General features: G+C 38.8%; 2 non-coding genes across 2 annotated transcripts; both read left to right on the top strand.

Annotated features, from left to right (window-relative positions):
* The first annotated feature begins 346 nt into the window (after positions 1-346).
* LOC148567260 (small nucleolar RNA R71) lies at positions 347-450 on the top strand. The gene has a single exon (XR_015882710.1). It is a non-coding gene; the product is annotated as a small nucleolar RNA R71 (small nucleolar RNA).
* Positions 451-10,602: 10,152 nt separating this feature from the next.
* On the top strand, positions 10,603-10,709 carry LOC148567259 (small nucleolar RNA R71). The gene has a single exon (XR_015881945.1). It is a non-coding gene; the product is annotated as a small nucleolar RNA R71 (small nucleolar RNA).
* Positions 10,710-27,056: the final 16,347 nt, after the last annotated feature.

Raw genomic sequence — 27,056 nt, 5'->3', positions numbered from 1 at the left:
CTGCATACTCTTTGGGGGACTAACTGTTGGCTTTGTTGTGCTGGGGAAGGCTGAGTTTGTTGTTGATTCAACTACATCTGCTTCAGTAGGTTGGTCATTTCACATATACTCTGTGTAAGAGCAATAGTCTCACTGCTAGAGAAAACCTCTGCAACAGTCTTTGAGTGGCTGCTCCTGCATGTGCCTGTGATTTCTAATGGACTCAGCTAAGTCGCTGATCAGTTGCCAGGCTTCATCTGCGGTCTTGTACTTTTTCAGAGAACCATTACTAGCACCATCCAGTGTAGTTTTATCCCGAGGCTTCATGCCTTGAGTGAAGTAGCTGATCAACACTAACCTGTCAATCATGTGATGGGGGCATGCATCCAGAAGGTTCTTAAAGCGCTCCCAGTACTCATAAAGAGTTTCTGATTCTCCTTGAATAATGCAGGAGATCTCTTTTCTCAATCTATCTGTAACTTCAGCTGGAAAGTATTTTTCCAATAATTCTCTCCTGAGCGTATCCCAGTTGGTAACAGTTGCTTCAGGTTGGGAGTAGTACCACTCCGTCGGCTTTTCCTCAAGAGAAAACGGGAAGGCGGTTAACAGAATACTAGTTTCATTTGCACCATGACACCTAACAGTAGAACAGGATGTCTGAAAATCCCTTAGGTGCTTGATAGGCTCCTGAGCAGGTAAGCCATGAAACTTGGGCATCAAGTTGATTAGTGCAGTCTTCAGCTTAAAATCTGCAGCCAGAGTTGGATGATGTACTTGATATGGTTGCAGTGTAAAATCTGGGGCTCCAGCTTCCTGGAGAGTAATCCTCCTAGGTGCTGCCATATTATCTGCAAGTGAATCAACTGAATCAGTAGTAAAGTAGCTTGTTTTTTCCTCAGATAGCGGTTCAGATTCGCCCTCATAGGCTAACCTGCGTCGAGCTCGCCTAATACGTGAAATAGTTCTTTCAATTTCAGGATCAAATGCAGCTAAGCTCGGATTAGGCAGTGAACGCGTCATTCAATGAAGAAACATACAGCTCATGGTAATAAAATAAAATAAAATATGCAAATAAAATAAAAATATGTACACTAATTAATAATTTAGCACACAATTGCAACTCCCTGGCAACGGCGCCAAAAATTGGTGCGTGGCAGAAATTAGACCAATTAAGAATTCAATATAGAGAATCCGTTGTGAGTATAGCTCTTAATCAGCTAAAATCTGCCGCATCAATTTAAAAAGGTTATCACAAAAGTTTAGAATAAAAATACTGGGAGTATGAGTCCCAGGTCGTCTCCCAACGAGTTGCTAGAAAGGGTGCTAAAGTATTAATCAGGAGTTTTTCGAGAATTTTGAGAGTTTGACAGAAAATAAATAATTTCAATTTAAAAGAGAAATATATATTCTAATTAAAAAGCCTTAACTAGGGGAATGATTAATCGGAAGTTCTATCCTTGTTGGAATTTTCTCGAGTGTAGTATAAAGAGGTTGTTGTTTTCACTTAGTTAACCCTTACTAAATAAAGGAAAGTCAAGTGATTGAGCTAACTCTTATTCACAAATCCTAGTCCTCTCCCGTGGGAAGGTGATGATTGGACTTTTGACGGTTTATAATTCACAAATGAAGTCTCATTGCAATATAGTTTCTAAACCAACAAATAATCCTTTCATACAAAAATTTTTTTGTCACAAGTACAAAACCCTAAAATCTATAAACCGAAGTATTTAAACCTCGGGTCGTTCTCCCTAGGAATTGCAATAAAGTGTCTTGTTATTGGTTATGAGGTATGTTTTGGGGTTTTTGGAATAAGAGACATGAAATGTAAATGGCAATGAAAATAAACTAACAACTAAAAATGTCTTGGCAAAGGTTGGTGGTCAAGGATCTCTATCCTAATCACTAACCACAACATGAGAATTGGCAAGGATTAATCCCACTAAGTCATCCCCTAACTAATAGTAGAGGAAAATCAAGTGAGCTATATCAATCCAAGTCCATAAGTCCTTGTTCTCCACCAAATTAATTAGTGAGATCTAGCGTTAATGGCTCCCAATTGTCAATCACTTGGACATTAGTAACTCAAGAGTTCCTAGGTTACCTCCCCAAGCCAAGAACATAAAATTCTACTCTAAAATCCAACCAAGCATTTCATCAAACACTTGGAAGACACAAAAGAAAAGCATAGTAAAATTGCAAGGAAAGTAAATCTACACTACTCAATTGCAAGAAATTAAACAATAACAAAATAATTTAACAACAAAGGAATATGAATCATAAATTGCATTAAAGGAAAATGGAAAAACAAAAGTGCATCAACATAAAAGTAGAGAATTACAAGAATTAAATGCTAAAGTAGAGAGAAGAGATGTAGAAGAAGAAGAATTACAAAAAGAAAAGTAAATCAAAGCATGAAATTAACCTAGATCTAAGAATTCATAATCTAGATCAAACCTACTCCTAATTCTAGAGAGAAGAGAGAGCCTCTCTCTTTCTAGAAACTAACTAAAGCATGATAAAACTAAAATAAAACTAAACTAATTACTAGATGTCTCATCCCTCTTCAATCCATGGGTCAAATAGCATCAAAAATGAGTTAGATTAGGCCCCAAAATGCACCCGAAATCGCTGGCCACGAATTTGCATTTAATGAATCACGTGCAAATCAGTGCGTACACATAACGTGCGTGTGCGCGCCTTTATGCGCAGTGTAACTGATGCACGAAAACTTGTCCCTTAACAAATCTCCCTCGGCAAGTATACCGAATTGTCATCAAGTAAAAACTCACAGTAGAGGGAGGTCGAATCCCACAGGTATTGATTGGTCAAGCAACTTTAATTGGAAGAATGTTCTAGTTGAGCTAAGCATAAAGTGAGTTGAGAATTGTAGGAAATTAAATGGCGGGAAAGTAAATAGCAGAAAATAAATGGCGGGAAGAAAATTGCAGAATCTTAAATGGGGAAGGGAAGTTTAGCATGAAAGTAAATGGCATAAAGTAAAGAGAATGGTAAGATCAGAAATGGGGAATTCATTGGGCTTAGGAGATGTTGCATTCTCCGGATCAAGTTCATTTTTATCTCTTCCTCAATCAATGCATTCATTGATCTCCTTGGCAATCTTAAGTGATTGAATTCCAATTCCTTGGTAATTCAATCTCTCAAATTAGATCAATAGCCAATTCCTTGGTCTAATTGCTCATGAGAAGAGATGAAGTGTGGTCACTGATTATACCACATGTATTTCCAAATCAAAGTATTGGGAGAATTATATGTCACCATATCCGCCCAAACCCCAATTTGGTCTAACATGAGAAAACATTTCTAGCATGATCTCTTCATCCCTTTTCCAAGGTTCAGAAGAGATCCAAGTATGAATAGCTTCTTTTCCAAGATAACTACTCAATTGGATGAAGATTGAAAGCTTTCTAGTAAAATCAAGAGAAAAGAAAGAAGAAGAATAATGAAAACTATTATTGATCCATCAAATTACAACAGAGCTCCCTAACCCAATGAAAGGGGTTTAGTTGTTCATAGCTCTGGGAATGGAAAGCAAAGATGGAGAGTACATTGTGAAAGTTAAACTAGAAGTGCAGAGAAAGTAAAATACAGAGAGTAATTCTAATAATGCCAAAAGCTTCTTTCTAGTTCAAAGCTCTCCCTATTTATACTATTCTTCTGATCTTCTAGTTGGCTCTTCAAGTCTTGGATATGGGCCTTTGGATCTTGAGTTGAAGTAGTTATCTTCTTCAGTGGGCTCAGCCTTTACTTGCAGAGAAAGTGTGAAGTAGGCAGGGACTTTAGCTTAGGGCATTAGTGGTGTTAACGTTAAGTGAAAATGTGGGGTTGAGAACGTTAGTGACAATCACCTTTTTCACTAACGTTCCTAACCCAAAGTGGTCCACGTTAACTTCAACGTTAGTGGCACTAACATGACCACTAACGTTGACCCTTGGCTCTTCGCAAACATTACTGGGGTTTACCTTTTTCAATAACGTTGAGAGTACCCCCTTTCTCCCTACGTTAGAGTTCACGTTAGAATAGTTAACGTGGCTTTAACGTAGGCTTGTCAAATCTTCGAGAGCGTTAGTGACACTTATCTTTGTCACTAACGCTTCAGAACGCCCCTACCTCCCATGTTAGAGTTCACGTTAACTAGGTTAACGTGACTTCTAACGTGGTATTGATGGCCATCTCCAACGTTAGTGACAAAGGTGAGTGTCACTAATGTTGGCTCATCATCCCTCTTCTCCACGTTAGCTTCCACGTTAATGTAATTAACGTGGCAACTAACGTGGCTCATAGTGGCTTAATCCAACGTTAGTGACAAAGGTGAGTGTCACTAACGTTGGTGATTCTTGCTCCCTCCACGTTAGAGTCCACGTTAACTAGGTTAACGTGGCTTTTAACGTAGCCAATATGGGCTTAGTCCAACGTTAGTGACAAAGGTGAGTGTCACTAACGTTGGCATCATCTTCTTCTTCCACGTTAGAGCTCACGTTAACTAAGTTAACGTGGCTCTTAACGTGGCCAATTGCCCCTTTTGGAATGTTAGTGGCACTTACTTTTACCACTAACGTTGGAGTTCTACTTCTTTTCCACGTTAGCTTCCATGTTAACATAGTTAACGTGGCAACTGACGTGGGCTATGATGGCTCACGAAGGCGTTATTGGCAATCACTTTTCTCATTAACGTTGCAAGCTAGCCTTCATTCCACGTTAGTGGTCACATTAGCTAGACTAACGTGGCTACTAAGGTGGTTCTTCCTTGCTTCCTTTGTCCTGAAATCAAGCAATAAAGTGCATCAAAGCTCTAATCCAAGTTATGAGGCATGCATCATTCAATTTGTCCTTTAATTCATGCATAATTCTCATGAAATCATGTAAAAGTCACAATATTTGCTTGAATCAAGATGTAAGTGATTATTTACCCAAAACTTGCTTATTTCCTAAGAAAATGCATGGAACTACCTTAAAACCATAAAGAAAAGGTCAGTGAAACTGGCCAAAATGTTCTGGCATCACAACACCAAACTTAAAGCTTGCTTGTCCCTAAGCAAGTACTGGAACAAGAGAATGATGAATGAAATGACAAGATGAATGAATCATTATTGTGGAAGTCATGTTCTTGGTTTTATGGGGTTTCATGCATAGCAACTTAGGTTCATTCCTTTACTGGCTTTCAGACCTTTATCATGCCTTGGAATACTCACTTGATTGCACCCTTTGAGACTTTTATTTATTGATCCCTTTGTCTTTCCAAGGTTTATTTCATCCTTAGGCTAAGTGTTCTGTGAGGGGGCGACTCTTTAAGATAAGCTTTCAGGCAATACTCCTGAACCAGTTAGTTCAAGGTGCTAGGTGTTGAAACACCCCTAAGGACTTACTCCCTCAAGTCTCTCTCCCCCATACATGCACACCACAGGCACATGGTTTGTTATTTTCTTTCCTTGAGGTCTTGGTGTCCAGCACCTATTTGGGTTACTAAATGTTCTGTAGCAAGGTTGCTCTTGATAGTGGATTTTCAATTGATAATCCTGGGTTAGTTAACCCAAGTTACCAAGTGATGAAGCACTCCTAAAAACTTATTCATCCAAGCAGATCCTTGGTACAAGAGCACCACAGACACATCCCTCAAGTTTCAAGCCCTTGGTGCCTAGTCTTATTCTTTATTAACTTTTCTTTCTTTTTCAACTCTTATTGTTCTTTTCCTTTTTCTTATTATGATCTTATTATTTAGCTAGTCTCATGGGGTGTGTTTCAAGTATATGATTCAGGACAGATAGTTGCCTTTCCACCTTGTTGGTGAACCAACTTAGCTAAGTGATTACTACACCACAAATTTAAGAACCTACTCCACAACTTGAACATCACTCTGGTCTTTCATAACATCTCTTTTTTTATTTAGCTTAAAAGGACAAGCATACAATAAGCAAGATGAAAATGAAGGTAGGCAATTTGACTAGCAAGCATAGACCTAGGCAAAAGCAAACTTAAAGACAGAATTGAAAATTCCTAAGCTACCATGGAAGCATGTTCTATTTCAAACATGATTTCCTTATTTAAAAGACTTGAAAAAGAAAGATGGAACAATGAGGGAACTCCACCACCTTTTACTCATGGGGTTGTTCATGCTCTCCCTCCTGTTTGTCCTCCTTGTGTTTTTCTTGAGTGCTTGCACTCCCACTTCCCTTGCTTTTTCCAATCAACTTCTTCCAGAAGCCAGCATCTTCCATCTTCTTTTTCAATGTTTCCTTCTGCTGTTTCACCTTCCTTTCCTCTTGTTCTGTGAGATCTTTTTGGACCTCATCATACCTAGGGATTGCAGAGTGTAGATTATGCATATGACTAGACATATAGTTCAACTTGGCTTGAGTGTTTATGTTGAACTCCTCCCTATGTAGTTGTCGTCCTTCATTAAGTACACTGAACTCATTGAATGCCTTCGTCTGAGCTAGCTGGCGTTGGTTGAGTTCTTGAAGGCGTTTATCTTGACGCTCTTGCCTTTCAGTCACTTGATTGATGGCTTGAGTGAGTTGGGAATAATGTTCCATTTGCTGTTTCTGCCACTCCCCTTGTTGATTCATCCAATTAGAAAGGAGTTCTTCTTGACGATCCATCCTTTGGGATTGAACGTGTAGTTGTTGCTCTTGCCCTTCCATATATCTCCTTGCCAAGTCCTCAATGGCTCCTTGAATGTGTCCCAGATTTATATTGGTTGGATCATAGTACTCTTCTTGCTGATATTCTTCCTGTTGAGGTTCTTCTTGGTGAGGTTCTTCTTGTGGTGTTCTTTTCCCTATTTAAGGCTTTCTTTGTTGTTGGGCGGGTGTCACATACGTTATACGCTGGAGTGTAACCATCCTTCCAGGGTTTACTCAAGTTGGATTACTGTCCTCGAAGACTACCTTGGCTTTCGTACACAGCCTAAGGATGGTGCTGGGGAACCAAAGTCTAGCACCTGGATCATTCTTCTCGGCTGATTCTTGAATCCCCTCAGCTATAATTTCGTTCACATTGATTCCTCCACCCTTTACTAAGCAGTGTACCATAGTAGCTCGAGTAACGTTGACCTCATAATTGTTTGCAGCTGGGAGGATAGATCTCCTCACAAGTTCAAACCATCCATTGGCTTCCGGGATGAGGTCTCCTCTCCTGATGAACCGAGGTCTTCTATCTGAATACCTTTCCCAGTCAGATCCTATAACACACATATCATTCACAATTTCTTCAAGTTCATCATTGTCGGGGCCATTACTTATTCTCACGTGATAACTGGGCTCATCAAAATGTGGTGATTTCAGCTGAAGAACCCTTGTTATGGCATTGGGGCTGAAGTCCACCTCTGTTCCTCTCACGTAACTTTTGAAGGTGGGGGCCTTGGTTTTGTCTTCTCTGACCACATTTGCATAGAATTCTTTGATGAGATTTACATTTATCTTTGCTTCTGGGTTCGTGAGCCTTTGCCAACCCCTTTGTTCGATCTTCTCTCGAATCTGTGGGCATTCATCTTCGTTGAACTGGAATGTTAACTCAGGCAATATCTTTTTGAGCTTTATCCATTCAAATTCACGTTCATGAAATGCAGTTTTGAATTTTCCTTCATCAAAAGGGCTGCTCTCAACCGGTTCCTTTCTCTTTTGCCTCTTGGAGCTTGATGATGCCATGAATGATTTTTGAAAAGTGAAGGTGTTGAGGTTAGTGATGAGTGATAGAATTCGGTTGGGTTTGGATAGGATGTAGCTTGAAGAATTGTACTTCGAGAGTGAGAAGTTTGAAGAAATGGTTGCTGGAATGTGAAGGAAAGTACAGACTAGGAATCACTTATATAGGAAAGTGATGAGTGAATGAAAGGTGTGGATTGATGGGGTGGTTGTGTGATGGACGGATGGGGTTTTACATGGGATGAGCACAAGGATCATCAACTTTATGATGGGGTTGGTTCAGTTTCCAAGCTTGTTCTCCTTCCAATGTTGCATGGCAACAATTTCCAATGCAATCCCCCTGGAGACACGTGTATAGTCTTCTCTTTTTGTGGTGGCCGAACCCTTCAATTGTCCCATAAATTCTCCTACAAAATAAAAGAAATGTGATTAAAAGAAAACTTGTGGAAAGTGGCGGCAAAATTTAAAAAGAAGAGAATAACTACTTTTTAAAGTTTTTGTTTTTAACTACTAAGTGTTGTTCATGAGTGCAAACCAACTAACTAACTGAATATCCATGTATGCAACGTTGGCGACACCAAACTTAGTTTGGTGCTATGTGGTGTAAAAGATTTGTTCAAGGCTCTAAGAGTGACATGATATGGGTTACATTTATGTTCTCTTAGTGAGCCCTGAACACCAAACTTGTTCTTCACTATATGTTGCACAAAAGGGCTCATTCAAGTGCATGTCGAAGTTGATTTGAAATTCATGAACCTTGCTTTATTAACTACTTTAAAAGCATGTAAAACATGGGTTGCCTCCCATGAAGCGCTTCTATAGTGTCACTAGCTTGACGTTCTGCCTTTGCCATGGTGGTTGGTAATGCTTCAGATTTTCCCCTCTTGCAGTAAACCTATATCCATTGGCTTCATCAATGATCTCTACATGTTCTAGGGAGAGAACTTTGTTGATGGTGAAAATCTTAGGTAACTGAGATGGGATGGTGGGGAGATGAGGTGGGATATCTAGGAAGTAAGCTGAGATCACTTTATCGCCTGGAGAGAAATCTTCTGTAGGGATCTTTTTGTTCCTCCATCTCCTTGGTATCTTCTTCTTTGTTTCTTTTGCTGTTATCCTGCTCTTTATGGTCTCTTTTCCTAGGGGGATTTTGTTGCTGGTCCCATATGATTCTGGTGGTTTTGGCTCCACTTGAGTTTCCTTTAGCTGTGACAGCTGCTGATTATTTTGTTCATCACCCAAAGGAATTCCTGAGTGTACAGCTTGTGCCTCAATGCTTGTTTCTCCCACCATTGCTCTGTCATGCTCTGTCCTTAGTTCCTTGCCTTCCTGACTTGCTTCTTGTGAGGGTTTGAAGACATTGAAGGTGAGTTGTTCGTCATGTACCCTCAGTATTAGCTCTCCTCGCTCCACATCTATGAGCGCTCTGGCTGTAGCTAAGAATGGTCTTCCCAATATGATTGGGTGAAGATGACTGTCTTCCATTTCCAATATGACAAAATCTGTGGGAAGGAAGTAGTTCCCAACCTTCACCAGCACGTTTTCAACCACTCCTATTGCTTGTTTTTGAGTTTTGTCTGCCAGCCTGATGACTACGTCTGTGGGCATCAACTCATTGATTTGCAGCCTCTTCATAAAGGATAAAGGCATTAAGTTGATGCTTGCTCCCAGATCACAGAGTCCTTTATCAAACATTGTTTCTCCTATGGCACAGGGGATGTGAAAACTCCCTGGGTCCTTCCTTTTTGTAGGCAGCTCTGGTAGAATGAGAGCACTGCACTCCTTATTCATCACTATGGTTTGTCCTCCCTTGAGTGAGCTTTTCCTGGTCAGCAGCTCCTTCATGTACTTAATGTATGAGGGAATTTGTTGGAGGGCCTTGATGAATGGTATGTTTACATGGAGAGATGAAAATATGTCAAGAAACCTTGAGTATATTCTCTTCTCTACACCACCATTGAGTAATTGGGAAAAGGGTGCATAGAGTCTCAGCAGCTCCTTCTGTGTAATTGTGGTTTCTTGATGATTCTCTTCCTGCTTTCCTGCTGATGTATCTTCAGGTTGTTCTGATGGTTTGTTCGGCTCTTCCTCAGTCTCCTTATCACTTATAGTAACCATCTTGCAATCTTCCCATCTGACTTTCTTTGCTTCACCTCTCTGATTTTTCTCTGTGTCACTTGGGAGGCTATCAGTAGGTTTGGGAATCTTCTCAGATAGGTATCCCACTTGAAATTCCAGCCTCTTGATGGTGTCTCCCTGATTCTTGATATTGGCTCACACCTCCTCTTTGAACACCTTGTTATCTTGAATCTCCTTGCGTATGCCTTCAAGTAGAGTCTCAATCCTTGATAGTCTTTCTTCCGATGATGGAGAGTTGAGATTGGAAGGATGAGAAGGGCCATTTTGACTTTGGTATGGATGTTGAGAGGTGTTGTTGGGTGGGTGTTGGTATGACCTCTGTGTGGGGTATTGGTGAGTTGCATTGTTGTTGGGGTTATGGCATTACTGGTCTTGGCCTTGGTCTTGTTGATTTCCCCACCCAAAGTTTGGGTGGTTCCTCCAACCAGGATTATACGTTTTGGAGTATGGGTCATGATTCTGCTTAGGTGAATTCTCAATGTAATTGGCTTGTTCCTGATCACCCTCTGCTTCTTCATTCACTCCTTCTTGGGTTGCTGCTACTTGATTCCTCTCTATCTTCTTGGTGAGGTTAGCTAATTGCTTGGTAATCATCTTGTTTTGAGCTAGCAGTGCATCCATATTGTTCAGCTACATCACTCCTCTAGTGTTGCCTCTTTCAGAAGCATAGAAGTAGTCATTCTCTACTACAGTCTCAATGACATCTATGGCTTTTTCAAAGGTCTTCTTCTTGTTCAGAGATCCCCCGGATGAGTGGTCTACTGCCTTCTTTGATTCATACGAAAGGCCTTCATAGAAAATGTGCAACTGCACCCATTCATTGAACATATCTGGCGGGCATCTTCTTGTCAGGTCCTTAAACCTCTCCCATGCTTCATATAGAGTCTCACCATCCTGCTGCCTGAACGTTTGTACCTCAGCTCTCAACCTGTTGATCCGTTGAAAAGGATAGAATCTTGCCAAGAACTTGTTTACCACATCTTTCCAGGTTGCTAAACTCTCCTTTAGAAAGGATTCCAGCCATTTAGATGCTTTGTCCTTGAGCAAGAAGGGAAACAGAAGTAGTCTATAGGTGTCAGGATGAACACCATTAGACATCACAGTATTGCATATCCTCAGGAAGGTGGTTAGATGTTGATTGGGGTCTTCTTGGACACTTCCTCCGAATGAACAATTGTTCTGAACAAGGGTGATGACCTGTGGCTTTAGTTCGAAGTTGTTGGCATGTATGGTTGGCCTTTGGATGCTACTTCTATAGTTTCCTGGGTTTGGGTTGATGTAAGAACCCAGAACTCTTCTCTCTTGTCCAGTCTGATGCGCTGGACCTTCTCTGCCATGGTTGTGAGTCTCTTCTTCATCATGGTTCTCCATATTCTCCTCCATGTTTGGTTCAAAGTACTCTTCCTCTTCCTCAGCACCAACTACTCACTTTCCTCTTGCTTCCCTCCTTAATCTAAGAAAGGTCCTCTCAGGTTCAGAATCAAAGGAAGTTGAAGCCCCGCTTCTTCTACCTGTCATACAACCAACAAGGCAAAAGTAAGAAAGATAGATGCAGACAGTAATTTCTACAGAAATGCTGTTAGTGTGAGTGATGCAATATATCAAACAGTTAGTGGGTTAGTGACTGAATTGTAAATAATTAAGAAAATGGGAAGGGGAAAGGGGAGAAAATAGCTAAACTGAAAGTAAATTACTCAAATGAACTTAAATCAAACAAAATAAAAACAAATGCTCAATCTAGTTATCCACCAATTTAATCATTGTTGATACAAAATCAATCCCCGGCAACGGCGCCATAAACTTGATGCACGGAAACTTGTCCCTGAATAAATCTCCCTCGGCAAGTATACCGAATTGTTGTCAAGTAAAAACTCACAGTAGAGTGAGGTCGAATCTCACAGGGATTGATTGGTCAAGCAACTTTAATTGGAAGAATGTTCTAGTTGAGCTAAGCAAAAAGTGAGTTGAGAATTGCAGGAAATTAAATGGCGGAAAAGTAAATAGCAGAAAATAAATGACGGGAAGTAAATTGCAGAATCTTAAATGGGAAAGGGAAGTTTAGCATGAAAGTAAATGGCATAAAGTAAAGAGAATGGGTAAGATCAGAAATGGGAAATTCATTGGGCTTAGGAGATGTTGCATTCTCCGGATCAAGTTCATTTTCATCTCTTCCTCAATCAATGCATTCATTGACCTCCTTGGCAATCTTAAGTGATTAAATACCAATTCCTTGGTAATTCAATCTCTCAAATCAGATCAATAGCCAATTCCTTGGTCTAATTACTCATGAGAAGAGATGAAGTGTGGTCACTGATTATACCACATGTATTTCCAAATCAAAGTATTGGGAGAATTATATGTCACCATATCCGCCCAAACCCCAATTTGGTCCAACATGAGAAAATATTTCCAACATGATCTCTTCATCCCTTTTCCAAGGTTCAGAAGAGATCCAAGTATGAATAGCTTCTTTTCCAAGATAACTACTCAATTGGATGAAGTTAAAAGCTTTCTAGTAAAATTAAGAGAAAAGAAAGAAGAAGAATAATGAAAACTATTATTGATCCATCAAATTACAACAGAGCTCCCTAACCCAATGAAAGGGGTTTAGTTGTTCGTAGCTCTGGGAATGGAAAGCAAAGATGGAGAGTACATTCTGAATGTTAAACTAGAAGTGCAGAGAAAGTAAAATACAGAGAGTAATTCTAATAATGCCAAAAGCTTCTTTCTAGTTCAAAGCTCTCCCTATTTATACTATTCTTCTGATCTTCTAGTTGGCTCTTCAAGTCTTGGATATGGGCCTTTGGATCTTGAGTTGAAGCAGTTACCTTCTTCAGTGGGCTCAGCTTTTACTTGCAGAGAAAGTGTGAAGTAGGCAGGGACTTTAGCTTAGGGCGTTAGTGGTGTTAACGTTAAGTGAAAATGTGGGGTTGAGAACGTTAGTGACAATCACCTTTTTCACTAACGTTCCTAACCCAAAGTGGTCCATGTTAACTTCAACGTTAGTGGCACTAACGTGACCACTAACGTTGACCCTTGGCTCTTCGCAAACGTTACTGGGGTTTACCTTTTTCAATAACGTTGAGAGTACCCCTTTCTCCCTACGTTAGAGTTCACGTTAGAATAGTTAACGTGGCCTTTAACGTAGGCTTGCCAAATCTTCGAGAGCATTAGTGACACTTACCTTTGTCACTAACGCTTCAGAACGCCCCTACTTCCCACGTTAGAGTTCATGTTAACTAGGTTAATGTGACTTCTAATGTGGTATTGATGGCCATCTCCAACGTTAGTGACAAAGGTGAGTGTCACTAACATTGGCTCATCATCCCTCTTCTCCACGTTAACTTCCACGTTAATGTAATTAACGTGGCAACTAACGTGGCTCATAGTGGCTCAATCCAACGTTAGTGACAAAGGTGAGTGTCACTAACGTTGGTGATTCTTGCTCCCTCCACGTTAGAGTCCACGTTAACTAGGTTAACGTGGCTTTTAACGTAGCCAATATGGGCTTAGACCAACATTAGTGACAAAGGTGAGTGTCACTAACATTGGCATCATCTTCTTCCACGTTAGAGCTCACGTTAACTAAGTTAACGTGTCTCTTAACGTGGCCAATTGCCCCTTTTGGAACGTTAATGGCACTTACTTTTACCACTAACGTTGGAGTTCTACTTCTCTTCCACGTTATCTTCCACGTTAACATAGTTAACGTGGCAACTAACGTGGGCTATGATGGCTTACGAAGGTGTTATTGGCAATCACTTTTCTCATTAACGTTGCAAGCTAGGCTTCATTCCACGTTAGTGGTCACGTTAGCTAGACTAACGTGGCTACTAACGTGGTTCTTCCTTGCTTCCTTTGTCCTAAAATCAAGCAATAAAGTACATCAAAGCTCTAATCCAAGTTATGAGACATGCATCATTCAATTTGTCCTGTAATTCATGCATAATTCTTATAAAATCATGTAAAATTCACAATGTTTGCTTGAATCAAGATGTAAGTGATTATTTACCCAAAACTTGCTTATTTCCTAAGAAAATGCATGGAATTACCTTAAAACCATAAAGAAAAGGTCAGTGAAACTGGCCAAAATGCCCTGGCATTAGCAACTATGACAAATATTATATCATTTCGAAGCCCCAGATGTTAGCTTTCCAATGCAACTGGAACCGCATCATTTGGACCTCCGTAGCTCAAGTTATGGTCGATTAAGTGCGAAGAGGTCGGCTTCACAGCATTTGCGATTCCTTCATTTCTTCATGAATTCTCCATTTTTACATGCTTTTCCTTCATTCCCTTGATCCGGTCTTTGCCTCCTAAATCTGAAATCACTTAACAAACATATCAAAGCATCTAATGGAATCAAAGTGAATTAAATTTAGCTATTTTAAGTCCTAAAAGCATGTTTTCACTCTCAAGCACAATTAAAGGAGAATACAAAAAATATGCTATTTCATTGGATAAATGTGGAAAAAGATGATAAAACCCTCTAAATTCAACACAAGATAAACCCTACAAATGGGATTTATCAACCTCCCCACACTTAAACCAAGCATGACCTCATGCTTAAACCAAGAGAAAGCAAAGGGTATCAACATTTATTCAATGTGAACTAATCTAAATGCAACCTAAACTATATGCATCTATCTATATGAATGTAACTAAATGCAAAATAATTCTACCTACTTGGTTAAAAATAAATCAATCTCCAAGACATACATGCACAAGTAGGGCCAAGATCATATAACGATTCATGAATCATACCAATTCAAGTATGAAAATGAAGTTCAAGTAGACTTGCAAGAAGAACGCTCATGAAAGCCGAGAATCATGGAATTGAGCATCGAACCCTCACCAGAAGTGTTTGCACTCTAGTCACTTAAGTGTATGGGGTCGATTCTCTCAATTCTCCCCTAATCATGCTTTCTAAGATTTGTTTTTCTTCTAACAATCAACATATATTTCATGCATGCATACAAGTATCACGAGGTCTTTTCTTTAGGTTGTAATAGGGCTAGGGTCAAGGTAAGGATGCATATTTGGTCAAGTGAGCTTGAAATTTGAATCTTTGATAAGCTTAAACTTCCCACCTAACCTATGACATCCTATACAATTTCAAAGCTAACCTAACTACCCATTTTTCTCACTTTTTCACATACTCATATATTTTCTTTTCATTTCACAACACTTATGCATTGACCCTTATTGAGCTTTGCTTTGGGGCATTTTGTCCCCTTTTTATTTCTTTTTTTTTTCTTTGTTTCTTTCTTTTTCTATATTTTTTTCTTTTCTTTTCTTTTCCATGCTCTTCTTTTTTTGTTTCTTTTTCTTTTTCTTTTGTTTTTCTCAATTTTTTTTCTTTCTTTCAAACTATATACAAGAACATCAATGCATAAGGTCTATATATTTTATCAATACATGAGCATGTATCCAATTCCCAATAATTTCAATAAAAATACAAAACTACCATTTTATTCCCCCAATGTCCCAAGACTCCCACACTTGAATGATACACACACTCTAGCCTAAGCTAATCAAAGATCCAAATAAGGATATTAATTATTTTCCACTTTAAGGCTTGTAATGTGCTAAATCAAGAACAAGTGGGTCAATCGTAGGCTCAAATTGGCTAACAATGGAAGATAAAAGGTAAGGCTATTTGGGTAAGTGAGCTAAATGAAACGATGGCCTCAATCATATAAATGCATGAATACAAGGAATAATGGACATATAGAATTAAATAAATCAAAGATCACAATCATAGGAAGAGAATGATGCACACAAGAAAGGAAAATAAGTGGTTATAAGATGTAACCACACCATTAGGCTCAAATCTCACAAGCTTGTGTTCTTAGCTCAAAAACTATGTTCCAAAATAAATTCTTTCAGGAAAGTTCAACAAAAATTTTTCAAATTGGTAGGATACCCTAAGACAATTTTCTTGGAAAAGAAATCATCACCCTAACCAAGTAGTCCTAGTAAGAAAGAAGTGGTAAAAATATGTACAAATTCTAACTAGCATGCAACCTAATATGCAATACAATGACTATCTAACAAAGAAAATAAAAAAAAAATTGGTGTTGAAAAGGACATTGTTACCCATGGAGATCGGTCGGACGACCTCCCCACACTTGAAGATTGCACCGTCATCGGTGCAGCAAAGAAGAGCAATGTGGATGGGTTGCTACAATTGATGAGCTTCTTCAAAGGGTTGTGCGGATGACTTGTTTGTTTCCCCATTTAAAGTTATTCATTTCTCCCTTCTTGGTGGCCAACCTAAAAGGGGAGGAAAGAAGAACGACAATTAGGCCTACAACAAAGATATCAAAACAAGTAGAACATAGGCGGGGGTTAATGCCAAGTAAGAGTATGATTCTCTACTACATGGTAGCTACAACATGTAGATGAGAGAGCAATATGAGGTAATGGCATATCAATAATACTTGATGAAAGAGTAAAGTCAAAGCATAAAGAGCATATTGAGCATCAAGTTCAAATAAGAATTGACACAAACAAGATTAGTGGTAAACATGAGAGCAGTTGGGCCTATTCTAACTCATTGATGATGAAGCACAAAAACAAATGATGATGAATTAGGAAGGACTAAAGTGCTAATCTTGTGTGTAGGACAAATATTACAATTAATGCAACAAGTCACGAAGCACCAAAACAATACAAGAAATTCTCAACAATTTTGTATAAAAATTCAACATCATTATTAAAATAAGAAACTTGGAAAAAAAATAAAGTAAACACAAGCTATAAAAACAAAATAAAAATGCAAAGAATAGAACAAAAGAAAATGAAAGATAAGAAAAAAAACTCTCTTTTTTTTACCGGCGCGGATGCGTCATGCACGCTTACGCGCCGATGTGCAGTTTGGTAGAGGGACGCGTACGCCCAGGTGCGCGTACGCGTGGGTTGGGTTAGGCGCTAGGCATAGTGTCAGCCCAAGATTGGCCCAACTCTCTAGGGCATGTACCAGGAGGGCAGGTGGCGCTATCGGTGCGCGCGCGTACAGCGTGCGTATGCGTGCATTGCGCATTTAGCATCAAGGACGCGTACGCGCCAGGTGCGCGTGCGCGCAAGTTGGGGGTGGAATTTTTGCATCTACGCGTACGCGTACGTTGCGCATCCGCGTGGATGGTCGAAAATGCTTGAGGCGCGCGTACGCGTCAGTTGCACGCACGCGCGGGTTGGTGCTCTGTTTTTCAAAATTTTTCCAAGTTCTTGCACCAAACCAAGCCTTCTAAACCTCCAAACAGCTACCAAAACACCCTAAAACCTTATTTAACATATTATACTACCAAATATACTCAACAAACTAAACAAAACATGAAATCAAACCTTATGCTACCAATATTTACAAATGAGAAAAATGAAAAGATTTTACCATGGTAGGGTGTCTCCCACCTAGAACTTTTGTTTATTGTCCTTAAGTTGGACTTATGGGAAGCTCCTCTCAAGGTGGCTTGTGTTTGAAGCTATCCTTGAACATCCACCAATGCTTGAATCTCCAATAAGCTCCATTCTTCAAATTTAATATATTCAAGCCTTGATGGATTTCCTCACAAACCATGAGCTCCCAAATTTGATTTTCTTTGTGCGATCCGGGATCCCATACTTTATTTTTACACCCGTCTTGAAGTTGATCATTATTAGTCCATCCGGGTGGCATGTCCTTATAATTCTCAAAGAAGCTTCCAAATCATAAATGGGAGGTTGAGAGAGATCTACCTCCACGTTGCTTCCTATCTCATTGGGAGAAGGTTCTTCAAACTCAAAGGATTCACCACCAAGAAGATTAGATGCATGATCGTCATCACCAAGGGAACTTAATTTTTGCTTCATTCCTTCCAAGTCCTCATTCAAAAATTGTTTTGGAGGTTGTGCACTTTCCTCCTCAACATCAAATTCAATCTTCTTGGAGAGGTTACATTCAATTCTAGGTTCCCAAGGAGGTTCTGCATCTCCTAAGTCTTCAACCACTTCTTCCTCTTCTTCAATGATCATAGGCTCCTCCAATTGTTCTAACACAAAGTGGCCTTCCTCCTTCTCCACCAGAGTTTCCAATCTCTCCTTCATGCTTTGCTCTTCAATTGATTCTTCACATGTGACCATGGAAATGCTTTGAGTGCTCAAGCAATAGGAAGCTAAAATGCTTACTACCTTGGTCAAGGTAGCCACAACTTCTAGTGTCTCCTTTTGTATTTCTCTTTGCCCTTGAAGTATAAGGCCAAGGATTTCATCCATTGGGGATTGGAGTGGATAAGAGGGTTCATTGTCTTGGAGAAAGGGTTCATAATAGGAAGGTGGTTCTTCTTGGTAAGGGTATGGTGGTGTGTATTGAGGTGGTTCTTGGGAGTAGTTATCTTGGAATGGTGGTTTCATGTATGGCTCATATGGTTCAAAAGGTGGTTGGTATGGTGGATATGGATCAAGGTCATATGGAGGTGTTTGGTGAAAAGAGGCTTGTGAGTGTGGTTGAGGTTCATGTTGAGGATATGACTCATAGGCATATGGTGGTGGTTCTTGAAAGTCACAAGGAGATTCACCATAGCCATTGGATTGGTATGCATCATATAATGGCTCTTCTTCATAGTACATTGGTGGAGGTTGTTGCCATGAAGATTGATCATATGCATATGGCTCCTCCCACCTTTGGTTATCCCATCCTTGATACAACTCCTCATTGAAGCTCTCATTTCCTACAACATAATTAGAACCAAACTCATAGCCAAAGTGAGAATTCATGATAACAAGAGAAAAAGGAAAATAAAATCAAATAAAAAACAAAGAAAACCAAATCCTAAAACTAGCAAGAGCTAACAAAAGCAAACATATTCACACTATTCACATATATACAATAACCAATAACACAACACCATTGCAATTCCCCGACAACGGCGCCATTTTGATGATTGGACTTTTGACGGTTTAGAATTCACAAATGAAGTCTCGTTGCAATATAGTTTCTAAACCAACAAATAATCCTTTCATACAAAAATTTGTTTGTCACAACTACAAACACCTAAAATCTATAAACCGAAGTATTTAAACCTCGGGTCGTTCTCCCTAGGAATTGCAATAAAGTGTCTTGTTATTGGTTATGAGGTATGTTTTGGGGTTTTTGGGATAAGAGACATGAAATGTAAATGGCAATGAAAATAAACTAATAACTAAAAAGGTCTTGGCAAAGGTTGGTGGTCAAGGATCTCTATCCTAATCACTAACCACAACATGAGAATTGGCAAGGATCAATCCCACTAAGTCATCCCCTAACTAATAGTAGAGGAAAGTCAAGTGAGCTATATCAATCCAAGTCCATAAGTCCTAGTTCTCCACCAAATCAATTAGTGAGATCTAGCGCTAATGGCTCCCAATCGTCAATCACTTGGACATTAGTAACTCAAGAGTTCCTAAGTTACCTTCCCAAGCCAAGAACATAAAATTCTACTCTAAAATCCAACCAAGAATTTCATCAAACACTTGGAAGGCACAAAAGAAAAGCATAGTAAAATTGCAAGGAAAGTAAATCTACACTACTCAATTGCAAGGAATTAAACAACAACAAAACAATTCAACAACAAAGGAACATGAATCATAAATTGCATTAAAGGAAAATGGAAGAACAAAAGTGCATCAACATAAAAGTAGAGACTTACAAGAATTAAATGCTAAACTGGAGAGAAGAGATGTAAAAGAATAAGAATTACAAAAGGAAAAGTAAATCAAAGCATGAAATTAACCTAGATCTAAGAATTCCTAATCTAGATCTAACCTACTCCTAATTCTAGAGAGAAGAGATAGCCTCTCTCTCTAGAAAGTAACTAAAGCATGATAAAACTAAAATAAAACTAAACTAATGACTAGATGTCTCATCCCTCTTTAATCCTTGGGTCAAATAGCATCAGAAATGAGTTAGATTGGGCCCCAAAATGCACCAAAAATCGCTGGCCATGAATTTGCATTTAATGAATCACGTGCAAATCGGTGCGTACGTGTACCATGCGCATGCGCACCTCTATGCACGGTGCAACTATGGAAAATCTTATATCATTTCGAAGCCCCGGATGTTAGCTTTCCAACGCAACTAGAACCGCATCATTTGGACCTTTGTAGCTCAAGTTATGGTCGATTAAGTGCGAAGAGGTCGGCTTGACAGCTTTTGTGATTCCTTCATTTCTTCATGAGTTCTCCATTTTTACATGCTTTTCCTTCATTCCCTTGATCCAGTCTTTGCCTCCTAAATCTGAAATCACTTAACAAACATATCAAGGTATCTAATGGAATCAAAGTGAATTAAATTTAGCTATTATAAGTCCTAAAAGCATGTTTTCACTCTCAAGCACAATTAAAGGAGAATAACAAAAACCATGCTATTTCATTGGATAAATGTGGAAAAAGATGATAAAACCCTCTAAATTTAACACAAGATAAACCCTACAAATGGGGTTTATCAGAAGGTCTAGCGTTAGTAAATACAGAATTAGCAAACAATTTCCAATTTAACTAATCACTTGAGCATTCCAACTCAAGTGTCTCCTCTTAATCAACCCTATGTCAAGTAAGAAATCTACTCCATTGACATGAATATAACGCTCATAAAAATATAAGAAGAAGACATGATAAATTAAATAAAATAGGGATTGAGAATTAATTAAAAATAAAAGAAATCCTTTGCATTAATAAATCCAAAATAATCCAATTACCACTTTAAACAAGAATTAAGAATATGGAATAAATAAAAGAGTAAGAAAACAAGGATAAAATAGTATCTTCAACGGAGGTGATGACTCTTCAATATCCAAAGCAAAAGCAACAAACTATGAAACTATGAATGTAAAAGAAAACCTAGAGGAAGAGTAAATTCTCTCTAGATTCAGATCTAAAAACCTAAAACTATGCTAATGAAAATGTGTGAATGTGTGTTGAGTCTCTGCAAGTTTCTTGGCTCTAGTTTGTGTTTCTGGGCCGAAAACTGGGTCAAAACTCGGCCCGAAATTGCCCCTAGCATTTTCTGTTATTTCTGCAGATTGCGCATGTCACGCGTACGCATCAGTCACGCATATGCGTGCGCGTCATTTGGCGAATTTTCTTGTCACGCCTACGCGTTAGTGGTACACGAAATCGTGATCGCACACTTTTCACACAACTCCATGCAGTTGACCAGCAAGTGCACTAGGTCGTCTAAGTAATACCTTACATGAGTAAGGGTCGATCCCACGAAGATTGTCAGCTTGAAGCAAGCTATAGTCATCCTTGTAAATCTCAGTCAGGCGGATTCAAATGGTTATGGGATCTTGATAATTAAAATATAATTAAAATAGAAAATAAGATAGAAATACTTATGTAATTCATTGGTGGGATTTCATAGAAGCGTATGAAGGTGCTTTGTTCCTTCTGAACCTCTGCTTTCCTATTGCCTTCATCCAATCATTCATACTCCTTTCCATGGCAAGCTGTATGTTAGGGGATCACCGTTGTCAATGGCTACCGTCCGTCCTCTCAGTGAAAATGGTCCAAATGCGCTGTCACCGTATGGCTAATCATCTGTCAGTTCTCACTCATGTTGGAATAGGATCCATTGATCCTTTTGCGGCTGTCACTACGCCCAACACTCGCGAGTTTGAAGCTCGTCACAGTCATCCCATCCCAGATCCTACTCGGAATACCACAGACAAGGTTTAGACTTTCCGGATCTCAGGAATGGCCACCAATAATTCTAGCCTATACCACAAAGACTCTGATCGTGAACCAGGAGGCTAAGAGATATGCATTCAAACTTGTTTTTTCAAGTAGAACGGAAGTGGTTGTTAGGCACGCGTTCATAAGTGAGAATGGTGATGAGTGTCACATAATCATCACATTCATCATGTTCTTGTGTGCGAATGAATATCTTAGAACAAGAATTAGCTTGAATTGAATAGAAAAACAATAGTACTTTGCATTAATTCATGAGGAACAGCAGAGCTCCACACCTTAATCTATGGGGTGTAGAAACTCCACCGTTGAAAATACATAAGTGATAATGGTGTTCATTAGCTTCGGCCCCAGAGGGGGAACCAGAATAACCAAGATGAAAATACAATAGTAAAAGGTCCTATTTATAGAAAACTAGTAACCTAGGGTTTACAGAAATAAGTAAATGATGTAGAAATCCACTTCTGGGCCCACTTGGTGTGTTCTTGGGCTGAGCATTGAAGCTTTCACATGTAGAGGCTTTTCGTAGAGTTAAAAGCCAGCTTTGGTGCCAGTTTGGATGTTTAACTCCAGCTTTTATGCCAGTTCTGGCGTTTAACGCCAAAATAGGGTAGAAAGTTGGCATTTAAACGCCAGTTTGCGTTATAAAAACTCGGGCAAAGTATGCACTATTATATATTTCTGGAAAGCCCAGAATGTCTACTTTCCAATGCAATTGAGAGCGTGCCAATTGGGCTTCTGTAGCTTCAACAAATCCACTTCGAGTGCAGGGAGGTCAGAATCCATCAGCATCTACAGTCCTTTTTCAACCTCTGAATCAGATTTTTGCTTAGGTCCCTCAATTTCAGCCAGAAAATACCTAAAATCACAAAAAAACACACAAACTCATAGTAGAGTTCAGAAATGTGATTTTTATTTAAAAACTAATAAAAATATAATAAAAAGTAACTAAAACATACTAAAAACTACCTAAAAACAATGCCAAAAAGCGTATAAATTATCCGCTCATCACAATACAAAACTTAAATTGTTGCTTGTCCCCAAGCAACTAAAGACAAAATAGGATAAAAAGAAGAGAATATACAATAAATTCCGAAAACATCTATGAAGATCAGTCTTAATTAGATGAGCGGGGCTAGTAACTTTTTGCTTCTGAACAGTTTTGGCATCTCACTTTATCCTTTGAAGTTCAGAATGATTGGCATCTATAGGAACTCAGAATTCAGATAGTGTTATTGATTCTCCTATTTCAGTATGTTGATTCTTGAACACAGCTACTTTATGAGTCTTGGCCGTGACCCTAAGCATTTTATTTTCCAGTATTACCACCGGATACATAAATGCCACAAACACATAATTGGGTGAACCTTTTCAGATTGTGACTCAGCTTTGCTAGAGTCCCCAATTAGAGGTGTCCAGAGCTCTTAAGCACACTCTTTTGCTTTGGACCACGACTTTAACCGCTCAGTCTCAAGCTTTTCACTTGACACCTTCATGCCACAAGCACATGGTTAGGGACAGCTTGGTTTAGCCGCTTAGGCCAGGATTTTATTCCTGTGGGCCCTCCTATCTACTGATGCTCAAAACCTTGGATCATCTTTATTTTACCCTTGCTTTTTGGTTTAAAGGGATATTGGCTTTTTCTTTTTCTTCTCTTTTTTTTTTCTTTTTCGTCATTTTTTCGCATATTTTATTTTTTTTCTGCAAGCTTTGTATTCACTGCTTTTTCTTGCTTCAAAAATCAATTATATAATTTTTCAGATTATCAAATAATATTTCTCCTTTTTCATCATTCTTTCAAGAGCCAATAATTTTAACATTCATAAACAACAAATTCAAAAATATGCACTGTTCAAGCATTCATTCAGAAAATAAAAAGTATTTCCACCACATCAAAATAATTAGACTATTTTAAAATTTGAAATTCATGTACTTCTTGTTCTTTTGCAATTAAAAACATTTTTCATTTAAGAAAGGTGATGGATTCATAGGACATTCATAACTTTAAGGCATAGACACTAAGACACTAATGATCATGTAATAAAGACACAAATATAGATAGAATATAAAGCATAATTTTCGAAAAACAGAAAAATAAGAGCAAGGAGATTAAAGAATGGGTCCACCTTAGTGATGGCGGCTAGTTCTTCCAATGGCAGCTAGTTCTTCCTTTTGACAGTGGGCTCTCATGGAGCCTCACAGATACTCAGAGCATGATGATGGCCTCCCAACACTAAACTTAGAGTTTGAATGTGGGGGCTTTATTTGACTCTGTATTGAGAGAAGCTTGTCATGCTTCTTCTCCATGTGTTCATAAGGAGATCCTTGAGCCTTAAACACAAGGCAAGCCTCATTCACTTGAATGACCAGCTCTCCTCTGTCAACATCAATCACAGCTTTTGTTGTGGCTAGGAAGGGTCTGCCAAGGATGATGGATTCATCCATATTCTTCCCAGTTTCCAAGATTATGAAATCAGCAGGGATGTACTGGCCTTCAACCTTCACCAAGACATCCTCTACAAGTGCATAAGCCTGTTTCCTTGAATTGTCTGCCATCTCTAGTGAGTACAACTTGCACCTCAAGGATCCCTAGTTTCTCTATTACAGAGAAGGGCATGAGGTTTATACTTAACCCTAGGTCACACAAAGCCTTTTCAAAGGTCATGGTGCCTATGGTACAAGGTATTGAGAACTTTCCAGGATCCTATTTCTTCTGAGGTAATTTCAGTTGAACCGGATCATTCAGTTCATTGATGAGCAATGGAGGTTCATCCTCCTAAGTCTCATTACCAAATAACTTGGCATTTAGCTTCATGATTGCTCCAAGGTACTTAGCAACTTGCTCTTCAGCAATGTCTTCATTCTCTTCAGAAGAAGAATATTCATCAAAGCTCATGAATGGCAGAAGGAAGTTTAATGGAATCTCTATGGTCTTTGTATGAGCCTCAGATTCCTTTGGTTCCTCATTAGGGAACTCCTTGGAGGCCAGTGGACGTCCATTGAGGTCTTCCTCAGTGGAAATCACTGCCTTTTCCTCCTCTATGCATTCGGCTATGTGGGACGTGTTTATGGCCTTGCACTCTCTCTTGGGATTCTCTTCTGTATTGCTTGGGAGCGCACTAGGAGGGAGTTCAGTAACTTTCTTACTCAACTGACCCACTTGTGCCTCCAAATTTCTAATGGAGGACCTTGTTTCATTCATGAAACAGAGAGTGGCCTTAGATAGATCAGAGACTATGTTTGCTAAGTCAGAACGACTCTGCTCAGAGTTCTCTGTTTGTTGCTGAGAAGATGATGGAAAAGGTTTGCTATTGCTAAACCGATTTCTGCCACCATTATTGTTGTTAAAGCCTTGTTGAGGCTTCTATTGGTTCTTCCATGAGAGATTTGGATGATTTCTTCAAGAAGGATTATAGGTGTTTTCATAGGGTTCTCCCATGTAATTCACCTCTTCCATTGCAGGGTTCTCAAGATCATAAGCTTCTTCTTCAGAAGATGCTTCTTTAGTACTGCCTGTTGCTGCTTGCATTCCAGACAGACTCTGAGAAATCATATTGACTTGCTGAGTCAATATTTTATTCTGAGCCAATATGGCTTTCAGAGTGTCAATCTCAAGAACTCCTTTCTTCTGAGTTGTCCCATTATTCACAGGATTCCTTTCAGAAGTGTACATGAACTGGTTATTTGCAACCATTTCAATGAGTTCCTGGGCTTCTTCAGGCATCTTCTTTAGATGAAGAGATCCACCAACAGAGTTGTCTAATGACATCTTGGACAGTTCAGATAGACCATCATAGAATATGCATATGATGCTTCATTCTGAAAGCATGCCAGAAGGACACCTTCTAATCAACTGCTTGTATCTTTTCCAAGCTTCATAGAGGGATTCGCCTTCCTTCTGTCTGAAGGTCTGGACTTCCACTCTAAGCTTACTCAATTTTTGAGGTGGAAAGAACTTTGCCAAGAAGGCATTGACCAGCTTTTCCCAAGAGTTCAGGCTTTCTTTAGGTTGTAAGTCCAACTATGTCCTAGCTCTGTCTCTTACAGCAAAAGGGAAGAGCATAAGTCTGTAGACCTCAGGGTCAACCCTATGGGTCTTAACAGTGTCACAGATTTGCAAGAACTTAGCTAAGAACTGATGAGGATCTTCCAATGGAAGTCCATGATACTTGCAATTCTGCTACATTAGAGAAACTAATTGAGGCTTAAGCTCAAAGTTGTTTGCTCCAATTGCAGGAATTGAGATGCTCCTTCCACAGAAGTCAGAAGAAGGTGCAATAAAGTCACCAAGCATCTTCCTTGCATTTCCACCATTGTTGTTGGGTTCGACCATGTTTGTTTTGTCTGCTTCCTTTTCGAAAATTTCTGTCAGGTCCTCTTCAGAGTTTTGTGCTTTAGCTGCTCTTAGCTTCCTCTTCAAGGTCCTTTCAGGTTCAGGATCAGCTTCAACAAGAATGCCTTTGTCCTTATTCCTGCTCATATGAAAGAGAAGAGAACAAGAAATTATGGAATCCTCTATGTCACAGTATAGAGATTCCTTGAGGTGTCAGAGAAAAAGAAGAATAGAAAGATGAGGTAGAGAGGAGAATTCGAACTTATGAAGAAGGAGAGAGAGTCCGAATTGCTAATTGTGGAGGAGTGTTAGTCCTTAAATAAAATAAGGTGAGGCGGGGGGAAGAATTCGAAATTAAATTAAAATAACAGGAAAATATTTTTGTTTTTATTTTGAAATGTAGTTAGAATTCAAAAATTATAGAGAGAAAAGTGGTTAGGTGGTTTTGAAAAAGATAAGATTGAAAACTTTTAAAATCAAACAGAAAGTCAAGTAGTTAATTTGAAAAGATTTGAAAATCAATTTTGAAAAGATAAGAAGTTAGAAAAGATTTTAAAAAAGATATGATTGAAATTTATTTTGAAAAAGTTTTAAAAACGGAAATAAAAAAATTTGATTTTGAAAATTAAAGTTGATTACTTGACTAACAAGAAACTAAAAGATATGGTTTCAAAATTTAAAAATTGAACCTTTCTTAATAGGCAAGTAACAACTTGAGAATTTTGAATCAATCACATTAAATATTAGCATTAATTTTGAAAATTATGAAATAAAAATAAGAAAAAGATTTTGAAAATCAAATTTTAAAATTTTCGAAAATAATAAAAAAAATTTGAAAAAGATTTGATTGGAAAAAGATGTGATTCGAAAAAGATTTGAATTAAAAACTAACTTGCCTCCTTTGTGTTGTCCTAGCGTTAAACGCCCAGAATGGTATCCATTCTGGCATTTAACGCCCAAAATGCTACCCTTTTGGGCGTTTAATGTACCTGGCTAGCGTTTAAACGCCAGTTTTCCTTCTTCACTGGGCGTTTTGAACGCCCAGCTTTTTCTCTGTAATTTCTCTACTGTATGTTTTGAATCTTCAATTCTCTGTATTATTGACTTGAAAAAACATAATTTTGAAAAAAAATTGAATTTTTAATGATGAGAAAGAAGAACAACAGAATGAAACTAAACATGGAAAATCAAGATCAAAACAAATAATGCATGCAAGACACCAAACTTAGAAGTTTGTATAC

This window comes from Arachis ipaensis, chromosome B4 (genome assembly GCF_059453495.1).
Source record: "Arachis ipaensis isolate K30076 ecotype BB chromosome B4, ASM5945349v1, whole genome shotgun sequence".
Classification (NCBI taxonomy): domain Eukaryota; kingdom Viridiplantae; phylum Streptophyta; class Magnoliopsida; order Fabales; family Fabaceae; genus Arachis; species Arachis ipaensis.
This window is presented reverse-complemented; position numbering and strand designations above follow the sequence as displayed.